The sequence below is a fragment of the Fistularia commersonii genome, chromosome 8 (genome assembly GCF_037954325.1).
Source record: "Fistularia commersonii isolate RoL2024-O1a breed Wild chromosome 8, RoL_Fcom_v1.0, whole genome shotgun sequence".
NCBI classification, from domain to species: Eukaryota; Metazoa; Chordata; class Actinopteri; order Syngnathiformes; family Fistulariidae; genus Fistularia; species Fistularia commersonii.
In genome coordinates, this window is record NC_141291.1 from 4,099,488 (window position 1) to 4,117,014 (window position 17,527).

General features: G+C 44.9%; 2 long non-coding RNA genes across 2 annotated transcripts; both read right to left on the reverse strand.

Annotated features, from left to right (window-relative positions):
- Nucleotides 1-5,309: 5,309 nt before the first annotated feature.
- Nucleotides 5,310-6,330, reverse strand: LOC147231635 (uncharacterized). Its single transcript, XR_015106446.1, has 3 exons — nt 6,302-6,330; nt 5,885-6,003; nt 5,310-5,635 (listed from the first exon to the last, which is right to left on the reverse strand). It is a non-coding gene; the product is annotated as an uncharacterized LOC147231635 (long non-coding RNA).
- A 5,693-nt stretch (nt 6,331-12,023) lies between these two features.
- LOC147231636 (uncharacterized) lies at nt 12,024-17,504 on the reverse strand. The gene is made up of 4 exons (XR_015106479.1): nt 17,281-17,504; nt 13,722-13,785; nt 12,614-12,735; nt 12,024-12,507 (listed from the first exon to the last, which is right to left on the reverse strand). It is a non-coding gene; the product is annotated as an uncharacterized LOC147231636 (long non-coding RNA).
- Between the last annotated feature and the right edge of the window lie 23 nt (nt 17,505-17,527).

Consider the following 17,527-nt stretch of genomic DNA (forward strand, 5'->3'; position numbering starts at 1 on the left):
TGTGTGTGTGTTGTTGTTGTAAGGCGGACGTAGTAGAGGACACCACGAGAACGTTAAAGGGGGAAGCGTGGGCGTGGATTGTATATAAAACCCGCGCCTTATAATCAGGTGCGCCTTATATGTGTGTTAAATACGGTTTCGCACTTGAAGAAGAGGGACAACCTGGAGAGGATGCAGGAAGAAGAACATGGAGAAACCAGGAAGGAGAACATGGATGGATTCCAGGCAGGAGATCACGAACATGGAAGCTCCACACAGAGAGAACCCAAGCGGGAGAAGATGTAGCAAATAAAGCAAGAGAACATGGAGAAAGTAGGAGAAAGATGGAGAGAACCAGGAAGGAGAACATTTGTCTGATCTCCTGGCTTGAAGGCCGGTCTGATTGATGGAGTCCAGTTACTTCTTAAATCAACGAAAAAACTGCCAACGCCCAGAACCACATTTCGCCGTCACCACGACGACATCTGTGAACGTCATAATTTCCCCACCGGGCTGAGTGTGTGTGTGTCCTTAACTCCACGTGAGTCTGATTACCTATTGGTTCCCACCCAACCAGGTGGATGACATCACCCGGTGTTGTGGATTGGCAGAGCGATCGCCGCCCACCCTCCATATTTAATTGGACAAGCCCGCCGTTCCATAAATAAATGAGCGACGTGCTTTAAAAAGCCGGGGCGGTCGGTTAGCGTCTCCGACGAGTCCGCGAGCAGATCATGCTGAGTCATCATTTATTCAAACGCCGCCTTCCCGCTGAGCCGAAAGACAATACGATTGTGCCGACGCGGCTTAATGGCTAGCGAAAGCGCCGCTTCCGCGATCGTCGGCCTCTTGCGCGTCCCGTTCCTTTTTCGCCGAACCCTTCCCCCCTTCGGTTGCTAAGCTGCATTACGGTCACGGCAACGACGTTGTTGCCGGATGATTTAAATCTCCCTTCATCCTCTTTTCACTTCACCCCTCTCTCGCTGCCTGAACCCGTCGCTCAGCCACATGCATACTGAGCAGCGCATCAAATATTCATAGCGCACGCGCCGGGATACACAAACACACAAGTATGAGCGGCATGCCGATAACAAAGGGATCACACACCGGCAGAGCGCGCTCTTCCTTTTCGCACTTGAACGCCGCTCATACACACCTGCGACGCCGCGCTCGCTCAGCGGAGAAGAAGAAACAGCTCGAATCGGGCGGCCATGAAAGTTTAATGGCGGGCGGAGAGGGCGGTGGGGGGCGGACGCGGGGTGTGATTCACAAACAGATGCGCGCGAAGGACCGCCGAGGACCACGAGGACGCTCGCGGCCATGAAAGTTTAATCTCCCGGATGTCGAGCGGATACGTTTTATTGAGCTGTTGGCACCACCTGAGTTTTACATCCCTTAAATATTTAACCGGCGGTAATCCTCCGGACGGGGTGTGGTTACCACCGGCGTCAAGGCCGCCTCTACGTGTTTGGTTGGATTTATATTTACCCACACGGGGGAGGCGGACGGCTTGTCTTCGGCTTGCAAACATCCTGAACGTGGTCTCGGCGCAGGCCGGACCTGCCGCCGGCCGCCGCGAGGGGAAACCCCCTGACTGCGATACGGTCCTGGAAAGGAATCCGATTAAACTCCGCAGCGGCGAAGCGCTCGCGGCCCCGAAACCGGAGAGGAGGAGGACCAAGATCCTCCTCTTCGCAAGGAGGCGCCGATAAGGCCTCACATCGACGCGATTGAGGGGGATTAGGAGGAAATAGTGGTTGAACAGTCGCTGGGACTCACGATTTGCACACTTCTGTACAGTTTATTTATACTTATATCAATACATATGCAGGTGGTCCTGACTTAACAACGGAGTTAGGTTACAAGGGGTCTGTCATGACGAGAGTCCGAGGAAACAGTTTTTGCATACATATCGGCCATTTTTACCGCGCTATTTTACCTTTTTTTTCCCTTCACTGTTTATATTTTCATGAATATAGGCCAATTATGAGCGCGGGTAAGCGCTAAAATACAATACAATACATAGTTAGTGAGTTATAGTTCAGCGAGTTAAACTCACTCATAACTCCGCTGCCAGTGCATTCAGCGCATATTTTAATATTATCAAAAACGTTTTGTTCACAAGTGCATTCTTAAGTGAAGACCATCTGTATATAGATATAATTTTATTGTATTTATTCATATTTTACATTTATATAATGTATTAATTATATAATCATATATATATTTTATTAGTATAGTATATTACAATTAATTTGAATGATTGAAAATAATTATATAATTATTATAATTATTTTATTTATTTATTATAATTATTGTTATTACATAATTAATTGATTAATTTTGCAATTAATACATATTTACATTTTACTATTCATTTATTTATTTATTTATTTATTTATTCATTCATTCTTTATTTATTTTTTATTATATTCTTTGATGTTCACAATTTGATGCTGCTACCCCATGTGCCCTCCAATTGCCCCTTGGGGAGAAATACAGTTTTTTTTCTGATTCCGAGTCTGAGCTATGAGCATGCTGTGGTTGCAAAAAAGTGTTCATTCACTTTCATTATTAATAGCACTTCTCAAGGTACTAGGTACTAGATAGATATACAACCATACACCTCAGTAGGCATTTGCAAGTCATGTAGTGAGATACAATCATTCACTCCATGTGTCAAACAGACATACAAGCATTCATCCTTTCATTCACATGTCCAATAAAGACAAACAACCTTTCACGTTCTCATCCACACGACACACTGAGACAAATATGCTCTCACTAGACAGTCATATTGACAAGGGATGTCAAACGTACGGCCCGTGGGCCAGTGCCGGCCCGCCGGGGGGTCCAATCCAGCCCTTGGAATAAATCTACAATTTGAAAAAATACATAAAAATCATGAACTACTTTTATCAAATAAAAATGCAGTTCCTAGGGGTGCAATGTTTTAGTCAGTGTTAGCATCATGGCAGAGCACTATATGACTCCTACACCAAGTGGCATCAATAAAGCTTCCGGTTTCGGTGAATAGCATTTTGTCTTATTGTTAAAAATGTACTTCTGAGTGTGGATGCAGAAAGTTTTGGAAGACTCACCGTGGTGAAAAATACAACAAAATGCAAGGAGAACTGAGAAGACAGAACCGAGGCACGGCGTTGTCGTTCGTCATGTATTTTTTGAGGGAACAGTTCATAACGCTCCTTTTTGTATCCACGGCCATCGGACTGTACACAATCGTGACCGGCCAGAGGTGCGTCTGCGCTCCCACAGCCTCGCTCCCTGGTGTCATGCCCGAACTCTGTTGTCTATTTTATCCTTGTTGGTCTCACATCATTCCAATCCTGCTTATTTTTGACATTGCTATTGTCATTCTGTTTCGGTTCCTATCCTTGTTGTCATTTTGGTTGTCTATTTTCATCCTCGCGGTTTTTTTCTGCACATTGTTGTCCATTCTAATCCTTGATGTGGTTGTTGTTGTTTTTCTCTCGACTGTGTATATATATATGTATTTTCCTATCTTCTAATGGTCTCTCTATTTATATTTATAGTCATAGTTATTGACACTATAACTGTTACGCTGCGAGTACAAAAGAATGTCCCCTATGGAGATCGAGAAAGTTTATCTTATCTTATTACATATAAATATTTTATAATTTACCTGTTCTCCTTTACACTAAAGCAAAGGGAAAATTTGGACTTTTAGTTACTTCTAGGTAATTACGTGATGATTTTACTGGTCCTTGACATCAAATTAGGTCATATGTCTATCTATATTATAAACACATACACCCAATGGCTTAATTTACAAATCTCCGTGATTTAGTGTCTCGAACCCCCCTACTTGTGTTTGGACCGAAGGAGGAGCTTGGAAGAAACCCACGCAGATACCGGGGTAAAAGCTGGTGAGTCCGTACAGAAAGGCCTCCCTGTTGGTGTCCAATCAGGGATCTTCTTGTTGTGTCGTGGAAGCGCTAACCGCTGCACCGCTGTGCCATCCATTATGGCGGCAGTGATGTAGAATCTAATATTAGATATACGGCGTCTGCGTGCGAAGTCAGAATGCCTTATTCATTACTGGCGCCGTGAACACACACACACATCGTGAACACATGCATGCATGCAAATGCACACACACACACACACACACACACACTCAGGGACTTTTGGCCCTATACTCACCTCCCGCTCCTACAAAAATCTGGTGCTTTGCCTCCAAACGCCAACCGATGGTCTGTCTAGAGCAGGGGTTCTCACACTTTTTCAGCATTCGACCTACTTACAAACAACAAAAATGCAAAACATTCTTTATTTGTAAAATGTATGTTGATGTACATTGCATAACCGCATGAGCCAATTTTGCACAACACAAAATAAATATGTGCATTTTTTGTTATTACCCAATTTCTTATTACCGGCCTTATTAACGATGACGTGACTCGCCTGGAACGAGGCTTCGGTCGCGGCTTTCGCTTTTGTCCGGACAACTGGGATTTTAGTTCCTTTACCTTTCTCTTTCTCAGCTCTCCTTTTCGGGAGTCCGTGTCGTATTTTCCAGTCCGAAAATGCCGCTCTGCATTACCCTTCTGCGGCATTGCGATGTTAGACCGGCAGATGAGGCGAACGCACTTCGAAAATGTCATCGTGGAAAAAAAAAGTCCTCGTCCGATTCCGTATGAAAGCGATAAGTTTTTGTCTTCTTTCTTGGTTCGGCTCCTCCACTCATTTTATACCCTTTCTTGAGTTTAGGAGAAAAAAACAAGGGCTTAAAATTGGAGATAACTAGCTAGCTAGCTTGTTAGTTTTGCTGTACTTTGCGCCGTTCACGTGACGGGATGGATGACAGGCTGACGTCCAGTTTTTTTTAATGTCATGTGATCTACCAGTATTACCTTTGCGATCGACTGGTGGATCGCGATCTATGTATTAAGCACCCCCGGTCTAGAACACTCAGACGCTGCCTTTGCGTCGCGCACGAGATAAGCACGTGCACAAACACGATGTGTGACCCTTCAGAGTGGCAGCCTCCTCCTTGTGAGGGATGGGAAAGAAAAACATATCCTTAAAGCAGGGGTGTAAAACTCATTTTCACCGAGGGCCACGTCAGCATAACGGTTGCCCTCAAAGGGCCACTTGACTCAATGTAATGTCATGTAAAATAAATGTAACTACTCCTTAATGCTAAATAACTGAATTTATTACTCATTCAAATCCAAAAAGTTATATTTGCTCCTTTACAAAGCTAATTTTCACTGCTGCTGTGTTTTTGGAGGCAGCTTTCGTGAGCACGTTTAGCTGCCGCCGTAGCTTAGCTTTTAATTCTCGGACGATTTGTTGTTTTTCTGGAACTTTATAACTTTGGCGTATTTAGCTCCGTGTTTGCTGTCAAAATGCCGACGTGGATTGTACTCTTTGACAAACGACATTGCCTCATAACAAAAACCACATACCCTTTTTTTTTTGTCCTTGAAGCATAAACAAGTATTCACCTTCCCACCTTTCTTGAAACAGCCTTCCATCTGCATCGACTTTTCTCTTCCTGGACGTTTCGTGATCATTTATACTTCTCAATTCCACTTGTTGAAAACCGCATTGATGTGGATACACTGCGATCTAACGGCGGGATGCCGTCACGTTGCGAGATTGGCATGAACTGTGGGAAATTGTGGGTAGTTTAAGGTAAATGTACATATTTGACTTATTTATTTTAAGTCAAACAGACCTTGTAAGACGTTCTGATGGCCCACATTTGGCCTGCAGGCCTTGAGTTTGATATATGAGCATTAAACTCTAAAAGCTGTCATACTGTGAGCTTTGATTCACTTAGGGTTAATTATCGTTTGATTTATTTATTTCTATATCTTTATAATAAGCGTTGCGTGCTTCTCCTGAACATACGGACCTGGATGTTTTCCCTGCTGTTCAGGCGGGGGTCCAGGTGTCTCCTCCGGGGGAAATGAAAGCGCGTCACGAAAAAGGCAGCTTTCAAAGAGGACGTGAGGCATCACCATCAAAGTCCGTCTGAGAGGAGGGAAGGAGGGAAGGAGGGAAGGAGGGAAGGAGGGAAGGACAAGGGAGGGGAAGCAGGGTCAAGGGTTGGGAAAGAAAGAACCGGGCACACCGTGAGACCGGAACAGATGGATTGAGTGTGACTTAGCATTAGCATAGTTGCTATTGAGTTCAACAGGTGCTGCTGTGAGCGGCGGCGTGCAGAGAACCTGCTCCGCTCCGGCGCTCCCGGACAAAGGAGGCAAATCCCGGCGGGGAAATCTTAAATATGACCGTGGCAGAATGTGAGCGGCGCCGGCGCCCTACTGACCACGGGTTCAACGCCGGCGTCACCCGTCAGGACCGGGATCCGTCTCTGCTGGGCGTCTCCAGACGTCTGACACAGATTCTCCTGCAGAGACATTTCCTCCGGCATCAAGGCGGGGCTGGTTTACGATTTTCGGCTCGAAGTTCAGGATGAAAGTACTTCTGAGTATTATATGGACGGGTCTTTGTACAGCAGCCTGCTCATTAAGCACGTCAGATGTATGAATATTTGAAACTATCTGTGAGAATCAGATGAATGGAGTACTTTCAACTTCATGTCAGTGAGCGGCGTCGCTGTTTGGGTTTGGGTGAGGTCACCGCGCAACGAGCGCACTCGGTAAATCAGCTCAGGTAGAAGGTTGAAGAGCCCGTGGAGGTTCTCAGCGGGTGCAGGGACACCCGGGGCGACGCCGCCGCCCGGGCGTCCCGGTGATCTCGCGCTGTCTGCGGTTCTCCGCCGACCCAATTAGAGCCAACGCTGATTTTCAAAAGCCCGTTTGAAGAAGTTGCTTTGTTTGAGCGGCGGCGCTCGGAGCTCAGATGAGTTCCCTTGGCGGACTGACGGCGTGATGCCGCCCGCCGACGGCCGACCAAACAAACGACGCGGATCCTACATGAGCGGAGAAAAGAACGTCTAACGAATCGCCACCGGACGACCTCTCAGACGTCGGACGATTCCTTCTCGTTTGTCGAGTTTCCGGCCGGGCGGTTCTGCGTCGAGTGTGTGTGTGTGTGTGTGTGTGTGTGGGGGTCTTCCTCCGGCGCCTGCTTACAGAGACACAAAGGTGCGGAGGGGGTTATTTCATCATTTTTATAAGGTTGTCTGATAACCATCGATCCCCTCGGTGGACGAAGTCGTAACCAGCCGTCATCCGTAACAGCCCTTCACTCTCTGAGGGTGAATTGACAGAAACGGTCCGAAGACGTTGTCAGGAAAGGTGAGCCGATGGTCGGTGAGCCGGTGAGAGTCGGCTTCTCGTTTTGTTCTCCGGCAGTTACGGATTGTACCTTCAGCCCTGACAAGATCAAGTCGATGTAAAACCTGGAGACCGGATAGTTTTATCTAAAAAAAAAAAATATGAAAAGGGGTGCATAAGTTTTAGGGAGTTGGAGTTGGGATGGGTTTTGGGGGGGAGGTCTCAGTGCAAATCCGAGGACGCCCTTCCACCTCCAGTCGCACACATTTGTCTCCCTTGCTATCTCACGTTTCCTGCATTACTCGCTCAAGAGAAGAGCGACAACTCCCTCCACGCCTGGACAGGGAGGTGTTGAAAAAGACACAGCTCTGATTGGGAGTTGCTGGCAGCCCGTCTTTTGACAGGAGCCTCTAAGATGTCCAGGGACTTCCGGAACCGGCGGTCTCGGAGATTAATCCTCTCTGTAGGAGTGTGAGCGTGAAACCGGGTTTCCGGTGCATCTGTGAAGGATCCCCCCGCCCCCGCCCTCCCCTCCAGCCTCCGCCGTCTCAGAGAGATCAAGCGTATGAGGAATGAACGCCGTCTTATAAATAAGTAAAAGACCGTCGGGATCGAATTCATTGACGGTCCTGAGGGGCCAAAAGAGACAGGCCTTGAGGTAGAAAAGCCAACGGAGCCGCATCTCGACCCCTTCGTGGTATTGAAATTCAATGGTTGTCTCTTTGGGGTTGGGGGGGGGATGCAAACAGAAGCTGCCGCTGGACTTGCCTAAAGTTAATTAGCGGTTGTAATTAGCGGCGGTCCCACAGTATGGCAGAGTTAAGTTAAGGTCCGAGGGCAGGAGCACGTTTTCACGTTCTCAGGGGAAATCATCCTTCCCGCCATGCTAAACCCGCCAACACCCGACAGACCATCCCAGCCCGGCCACCGCCGACTCCAACGGTTGCCATCAAAAAGATCCTTTAGGACGATTAAGGCAAAAACAAACAGATTGAAAAACAGTTTTTACCCCGGAGCGGTCATTGCTAAATTCGGCACAAACCTGACCACTTGAACCTCACATACAATGCAGTACAATAACCCCCTTTTTTTTCCCACTTTTTACTCCTTTATTATTTTTACTTTCTACATATTTCTCTATTCAATCTTCCAGTTGTTATTTATATATATATATATATATATATATATATATACATTTTTTTTTTTTGTATTTTCTTACATTTTTGGTCTTATTTCTCTAGCCCAGAGATGCTGCTATGGTTGTATTGCTTTTATTGCTTTTGTGTCTGGCTTTTTAACATTGTTTTTGTCTGTTTTTGATGTCACCGAACCCGAGAGTTGCTATCGAAATTTCGTCGCGCTCCGCGTAACGGCACAAAGTCCTGAATCCTTGACAGCCAGGTGGCGCTGCCAGGCGGCCGCAACCCCTGCAAAGGATCAGGGGTTTAAAACAGAGGGAGAAAAAAACAGCGGTGAAAGTGATTGATTGTTTGTACTGTGCTGCGTCATTGGTAACAAGTGAAGGCCGGCCGAGTAGGAGAAGAAAAGTGGAGGATGTCGAGCGAGTGAAGGAAAAAGTCTGTCAAACATTAAATAACCGAATCAATATTATTCCTTCGCTTTGACTTCATTCTGAATTTATCTTTTTTATATTAGCGGAGCACATCGCTGTGCTGCAGGAGCACGGCGCGTTTAAACGCTTTTCCTATAATCAATAAAGTAAGTTATAAATCATTTTTATTAACTATAATATAACGACATTTGACAGATTATACGGGTTATTCGAAAAGGTGATTTTTTTTTAAATCTGAAGTCAAAATAAAAAGAAAATGAATAGAACTCGGGTGGGATGTCTCTGACTGACAGCTGGTTAAGCCCCGCCTCCTTGTTTTTATTGCTGACTCACCTCAAAGTAACCTTACCTGACCTTGACTCGGCGTTTTCCTGCAAACAACTATAATCTTAATTTCCTGTGATTGGCGGGTTGAGGTTTGTGCCTTTCCCCTACACTTTGGATGTTCGAATAAGGAAATAAAATTACCTGGAAATAAAACATCGGCGATGAGAGAATTGATTTAAAACATTGCTGCTCCATCCAAATGAGTCTTTGAGGAAGGGCAGGGGGTTTCATTTCTCAGAATTTACCCGCAATAAAGTTGTTCTTTTTGCCACTGTTAAGTATTTGACCGGATGAAAGTTGTGCGATTTGATTAACAGCCAGATTTCATTAAGTCGGTGAGAGACGGAACGTCACAAATCAAGGTTTCTCTATCGACCACCACCTCGAGCGCTTTTGGAAAAAAAAAAAAAACAGGACTTTCATACCGCCTGCTGTTCGAGGAGCTGCTTAGAGATTTAATAATGAGATTTAAGTGTGTCCACCTCACCCCTACCTAAAACCCCACCCCCATGATGGAGCAGTTTGATTTCAGCCTCCGTGCCGCTCAGCTGATCGGTGATACATGCCTCCCATCTAGTGGCGGATAAAGATACCGTACCCTTCGTCTGAAGACCAAAAGACACTGCCAACAGGTCCGGGTTTGTGCGGGAATTTAGGTTCTTTTGTTTTTAAAATGCATTGATATCGAACCTTCGATCTGCTCTCATTACGGAGGGAAATATCCCGCCTGCGTTCAACCGAAACCTGGGGGGCGAGTCTGCCTTTTTGGCTTCACACTCCGGAAAACAACTTCGAGTCGGCCCATCGATTTTTCTCCCGCGTTGGTTGATTTCTTCATACGACGGCACAGACAGGCAAGGATGTCTTACCTGCAGGTGTACGTTCTCTTGTTGTCTTTCAATCAATACCGCGCTTTTGGAAGGGATCAGAGGTCTTGGCTCCGGGTGTTTCAGGTTTTTGGCGGGCAGATATCCAGCTGGTAGTATCAGAGGGCACCTCTGGCAGGTGTCCGCCTTCCGCCTCTGGATCGATCCGGACGACGCTGAACAACTCGGGGGGGGGGAGCAGAGAACATGGGCGGACAAGACGTGGATACGCCAGGGCCTGCGGTGGCGTCGGTGCGTGCATGTGTCTGTTAATTTGTCGTATTGATTCTTTTTATCCACAACAGTAGAAGCCGATGATACATTTTTGTCATCCGGTTCTCGGGTGAGGAAGAGAACCCAGTGAGGGTTTTATCCAACGGAGTTTGCGGAGAACCTTGGGTCGGCGTTGGTTTCAACCACTGGGTCGGTTCATCTCCTTGAGAGACCACAGCGGGTCCCTACATCCACCTTCTCTGCAAACCATCACCACGAAACAGTTCGTTGTTGGGTTTTTTTTTTTTTTTGTTCTTTGTTTTGCTTTCTAACCACATCTTGTTTTCTCAAGCGATGCATTTCTCGGAGTAAATCCTCAAAGCAATTCGGAGTTTGTTTCACGGAGCGGCGGGGAACTGCCGACCTGCCAGAGGGGAAGAAGTGGGGGTGCACAGTTTGTTCCGGTACAGAACGACTCCTTGACCTCCTCGCCCTCCTCCGCTGTTCTATGGCTTTAGATCCATTACCGGAGGGGGGAGGGAAAAAAAAAAGAGATGAAGGGCGACCGAGGGGAACAAAAAGACGCCCGTCTGCTTATCCTGGTTGAGAACTAGACTTTAGATGTAAAATATTCAGGTTTCTCATTGCGGAAACAGGAAATGGCAGAGTTGGAGAGAGAGTACACGGAACAGGCTTGTTGATTGGGCCTATAACGTTGGGGACACATTCGACTCCAATCGATAGCCATTGATTGGTGGGTACAACAGACGCAGTATTCGCTTTGAGAATGCTGGTAGAGAAGTACAGTGAAGGTCAGAGGGAGCTGGAGTGTGCCATTTTGACCAAGAGAAAGCATGAGACAGGGTGCCGAGAGAGGAGCTATGGTACTGTTTGAGGAAGTCTGGAGTGACAGAAGTATGTCAGACGGGTGCAAGACATGTATGCCAGCAGTGAGACGGAGATGAGATGTGTCGCAGTCCCACCTCTCCCTTGACAGAGAAGTTCAAAGGGGAGATGGGACTACATCAGGGGTCAGCTCTGAGCCGCTTCTTGTTTGAAGTGGTAATGAACAGACTGACAGATGATGTTAGACAGGAATCTCCATGGACCATGATGCCTATAGATGACATTGTGATCTGTAGCGATAGCAGGAAGCAGGTAAGGAAAATCTCGAGAGATGGCGGTATGCTCTGTAAAGGAGAGGAATGAAGGTTAGTCGCATCAAGACAGAATATATGTGCGTGAATAAGAGGGACCCAAGCGGAGTGGTGGGGCTACAAGGACTGAAGATAAAGAAAGTGGAGGATTCTACATAGGTAGGGTCAAAGGTCCAGAGCAATATTGAGGGTGGAAAAGAATTGAACACAATCAAGCAGGATGGAACGGCTTGAGAAAAGTGTCAGGGGTGGTGTGTGATAACATCAGTCGGAATAAAAAGAAAGGCGTACAAGACAGTGATGATACAAGCGATGTCGTGTGGTTTAGAGACAGCGGCACTGAGGAAAAGACAGGAAGTAGAGCTGGAGGTCGCAGAGATGTTGAGGTTCTCTTTGAGTGTGACAAGGATGAATAGGATCAGGAAAGAGTCCATTGAAGGAACGGTACATATTAGATGTTTTGGAGAGAAGGTCAGAGAAGCCAGACTGAGATAGATCGGTCATGTACGGAGGAGAGAAGGATGCTGGGGTTGGAACTGCCAGACAGGAGGTCTAGAGGAAAACCAAAGAGAAGATTTATGGATTTAGTGACAGAGGACATGAAATTAGAGGGTGTGAGAGAAGAATTTGCAGAGAATGTACAGAGATGGAGGAGGTTGATTCGCTGTGGAAACCCCTGAAGGGAGTTGCCGAAAGTCAAAGAAGAGGATAGCTGTTGTTTGTTGGAATATTCATTATGCTATATAGAATATATTTATCTTTCACACTTTAAGGAAGTATCTCCACCACACGGTCCTCTGAGAGCATCGACGCCTTCTTCTCTTCCACTCCTGGTGGGAGGTTTTAATTTGACAACAGGCACAGTTTGAAGAACTGCGGCGCGTTCGATCAGCAGAGATGCTCGGCTCCGCTTTCTTTTGTTATGTTCTTTTACTTTTCAATAACGGCGCAGTGAAGTTAATTGGACACGTGAGGATCAGTGTGGGGTTGAGAGCGAGCCGGAGGAGAGTGAGCTTCTGACTGACTCTGTGTCGCCTCACTCCCACTCCCGCTCGGCAGTCGGATCAGATTTTCCGAGACGACAAAGGATATTTCCCCCGTCTGTACATGCGAACCCGGCCTCCTGCTTGGGCTTCACTCCACGCTTACACGTTCAGCTGTGAAAACACAAGAAATGACAAAAGTCTGACTATATTGAAAACTCACTGCGGGGGTCTGCTGTGCTGCGTGACACTTTGGACCTGACAGAAGATGATTTCAGACCTTCTCTAGACTGATAAATCCACCTTGGTATCTTGGTCTTTGGCTCAGTCAGCTGACTTTACTCCCCCGGGATTAATGTAATCAATCCTACCTTATCAAACGGTCATGAGACATGTGGTTTTCTGCGAAGAAAGATAAATAAACAGAAAATGAAGAGGTGAAATGAATATTCTCTGTGGATTTCTCTCGTATTTCCAAGAAATTGAGTTAAAAACGAGCCCAGATTAAGATCAGGAACATCATACCTAATCTGACCAGCAGATGGCAACAAAGATGAGCGTCTGGTCAGACTGGGGGCCTGTTCCTGGTGTAACATCTGTTGTGCTTTAGTAATGACTGTTAAAACTCGAAATATTCAAGATTTTTTATGTTTTCACATTTGTCGTTGTTTTCACGGGTAAACCGAGGGCGTAAGCTTTTTGACCTCGACGGACAGCCTCCCGGTGACGAAGGGATCGAGTTTAATTGTTTTCATGAATTTCCGAACCTCCATTGGAACGTTGCATGGCATCAGTCTTAAAAAAAGAAATATATCGGTTGCATGAATAATAGGATTTTCCATTTAACTGAAGAAAAAAACCACCTCTGAAGATCACTTAGCCCCACAAATAAAAGCTCCTTACATGCACTAGCAACAGCCCTTTCGATCTATGAATTCTCTTTTTTTTTTTTTTTTTAAAAGAAAAGAAACGCCAATGACTGGGTGATAATATGTTATGTAAAACGGTAAGAGGTTGACAGAACAATCGTGATTTTCATCTGAAATACTTTGCTGACCTTTATTTAACACCCTCTCTTGAGCATGCTGAGGGAAGAAAGATTAAGTCCTGTTTCACCCCACAGAAAGACATTTTGTTCAATTCCTCTAAAGATACGGTGTGGTGGCTGATGGAGGACCACAGGGTGATAACTCACATTTACTTCTCGGCCCATAAATATGTAAACAATCGATGGTGCCCCATGAACAAGAGCTACTCCGCAGGACTATTTGTACTTCCACCCTTGAAAATAATCCACTGCAGAATACTTTAAGGTTCTTTTTTCTAGGGGAGGAGGGGTTCATGACCTTATGAAATATCACTTAAAGAGTTTATGTTCAAGGTTTTACCTGGACAGGCGGATGTTAGTGGGAATAGTTTCTTATCCTCCCCCGCAGACTAAGCTGGGAGAGCCTGTAAAAGAAGAAACATCTGCGTTGTAACACGTTTTCTGAGAAAATGCTCAAGTTTCAGTGTGTTGTTTGCCAAGCCAAGAACTAAATATCAAGATCCTAGCATCCACTAAATGTCAAGCTGCCATTTATTTTTTTTGAGGTCTATTAGTACCATTTACTTCCAATATTGGCTTATTTCCCCAGTGTGTTTACATCTGTTAACATATACTAGCATTAGCCTAGCCATTAATTGCTGTCATTCTCTTGACATGTGGCATTAATATGGTTAGGTTCCCATTCTGGCAACAATGTTGAGTGCTTCGCGCCCGTATTCAATACAGCAGCATCCACAGTCGGTCGTATCAAATAAGAAGCGTGAGCCTCTCTGACCCATGTGTTACCACCGGTTAGCATTTCAGTTGCAGATAGGGAGATGATGAGTCATATAGACTGATGGGGTTTTTTTCCACTACATTAACAGTACAATCATATAGAAAGCGTAGACGGCTACACCATCGCTAACAAACGTTTTGGGTGTTTTTGAGCTGACATCCCAGGCTGCCTGTGTAACAGGACCAGTCTTTTGACACTGTGAGCTAAAAGGCACTGCAGCAAAACGTCCAGGGTCAAAGTATAGACACTGACAATAATGGATATTACCTTGGCTGAGGGTATTTTTTTTTTGCTATTAAACTAATTAAATTATTCATTCATTATCTAAACCACTTATCCAGCACTCAGGGTCACCAGGGGGCTGGAGCCCATCTCCGCTGTCATTGAGCGAGAGGCAAGAATTAACTAGTCACTCTATCATTCACACATCTGGGTAATTTAGGCTCTCCAATTAACCTTCTGCATGCTTTTGGACGGCGGGAGGTAACCGGAGAACCCACAGGGAAACCTACGCAGGCATGGGGAGCACATGAAAAATCCTCACTTAAAGGCCACCGGTCGGGATTCATCCAGGGACCTTCTGGCCGGGAGGTGAAGTGATAAGTGCCCTCACCCCAATTAAACTTAGAAGTATAATATACATTTTACATATTTGGGTGCAGTGGTTAGTGCTCCAGCATCAGAGCAAGAAGGATCCTGGTTAGATTCCTACTGGGTACCTTTCTGTGTGGAGTTTGCATGTTCTCGTCGTGTGTTCGTAGGTTTCCTTCAGGTTCTCCACTTTCCTCCCACAGTCCAAAAACATGCAGGGGGTTGACTGGGAAAACTGCCCAGATGTGTGAATGAAATATTGAATCCTTATCAAAATCTTCTAATCGCGGCTTGGCTTCTTCAGTTCCAGAACTGAAGTAGCCTCTCGTGAAACATCTTAAAGTGAAGAAATTCAAGTCCACTTGCCACGACAAGAAGGTTTCGACAAGAAATTCACTGTGACCTGGGTGACTAAGAACCTCCACAGAGAGATTGATTGGTTGTTTGCCTCTATATGTGATCAACTAGCGAACGGTCTCAGGCAGGGGTGGGCAATTATTTTGGCTGGCAGGCCAACTAGGTATCATGTAAATTGAACAAATTGAAAATTGCAATAATAACATTTAAATTTTTTTGGCATTTTATTCCAACTTTAAAATCATTAATGATCATATAAATTTACCAACATTATTTCGTATAAACAAAAGGAAAAAATAAGGAGTTTCTAAATTCAATATTGGTTGAAAATACTTGTTAAAGTATTCAAAAAAAATGGTTTGGCGGGCCAGATGTCGCCCACGGCCGTAAAATGCCCAGGTCTAGTCTAGGCTGGTCTCGCCCAACGACAGCTGGGATAGTCTAATGAACGAATATTTCGGTCGACGCTGGTTTCCTGTGTGTGGAGATGAACCCTCACACCCCTGACACCTTCAGCTGCTGGGGTTTAGCCCGTTCCCCGTGTTACCACAGCTCAGGGCGCTCCCTGCTGGCAGCTGTAGGGAAAGACACTTCAGGCACCCAGGGACCGAAGTCATCAGTTCAGTCAGTGCAGCCAGCCAGATGGCAGAGGGAGAGAGCTCCAAAAAAAGAAAACATAAAACTCGAAAGTATATCCCTGTCTCCTAAGGGTGAAAAACAACAACAGTGTGGCACGGTGTACTGTTTGCAACCTGATAAAATCAAAGTCCTGTAAAATCAACAAATTCATTGACACTGAGCGCTATGGACTTGAAGTGACAGGGAAACTGCTCATGTCTGCAAAGCAGGCAGCATCTAAATACGAGACCCTGCAAAAGTCACAGGAAAATAAATAGGCCCACATTTAGGCAGGTGTTCTATGCAGATTTAAGGATTAAATGATAGAAAGGACATGTTTAAAATGTTTAGAAATACTCATAGTTCTTGTTGTATGTTGTATCTGTTCTATTTATAAGAAATGAGTTGATAAAATGTTATTGTTGTAAAGTGTGCATGTGTGTGTGTGAGGGGGTGCGCGCTGCAAGACATCTCCCTGAAATGAGTTTTTGAAGGTTGGGATGTCTGCACTGCATTCATTATACATATATTTTAACTGTGTAGATAAGGATTAACACCAATGTACAATGGTTTCTTTGCGTCAATATGTAAGTTGTTTATTTTTTTTTTCTTTGCTACAAAGGTTTTTTTTTTTTAACATAAATAGTACAAACAAAAATACATATGTACAAATAAACATGACAAGGTCGAACTGAATGTCAATGAAACAACCGGGGAAGAGGACGCAAAGGACATAAGGACATTCATTCAGTATGTAATCAGAAAAAAGTATAATGCTAGAAGAAAAGGACAGTAAAAGAAAATAATTAAATAAATATAGAAAAATAAAATTAAAAAGAAAGGGAAAAGAAAAACTTGCAAGGGGAATATAACATGTATTTAACTTGGTGGTTCACAAGGAATCTCAGACATCAAACTGTATATTTTTTGGTTTTTGGATTTTTTCATAAGTTTTAAGGATTTTTTTATATAATTCAAAATCGTTTATAAAGAATGTCAAATTCGGGGAACATTTTTGAATTCTGTTTTTGTGAATGAAGAACTTTGCCAGGCCTGAAATAACATTGACACATAGTTTATCTCTTTTTTTGCTTAAAAGTAAACCAAATGTTATGTCATCTCTTGAGAAGGAAACTGGTGACGATGGAAATTTGTCTTTAGCCCATTTTTGAGTTTTAACCCAAAAGCCCTGTACTTTTTCACATGAGAAAAATATATGGTCAGTGGTTTCAATGTTGTCTTCACAAAATGTACAAATATTATCTTAAAAATTAAAGCGTACTCTCAACAATCCCTTAAATGTAGATAGGGTAGATGACATTCATAATTTTGAAGTGGGTATGTAAGTTGTTTATATTATGTTAAGTAAAACGCTCTATTTATGCTAATGCTACCAGGGGCGGGTAATCAGACGCTCTATTTTTGCTAATACTAGCGAGGGAAATCAGTAACATCGGTTCATTAACTCTCATTTAATTGCGGTTAATTGTCTCTTGAAATGATCATCTCTTGATATTGATTTATTTTCAGTTAAACACAATTTAATTCGACTCACTTCTTTTGTTTGTTTGTTTTCGGTAGCGGTCGGGCCTCGGTGGACCGCGGAGGGACGCGATGGGACGCGGAGGGCGGCGCATCACAGCTTCCGCGTTCCAACGGTGACGTTTTACAACCTCGCCTGTCACTTGCGGCACGCGCTGCGGGCCGCGGGGGCGGGGCGTCGCTCTGACATAAGCCACGCCCCCTCGCTGGTTGTGTCATATTACGGCCACGCCCCTCCGTATTGCATGGGCGTCGATTTC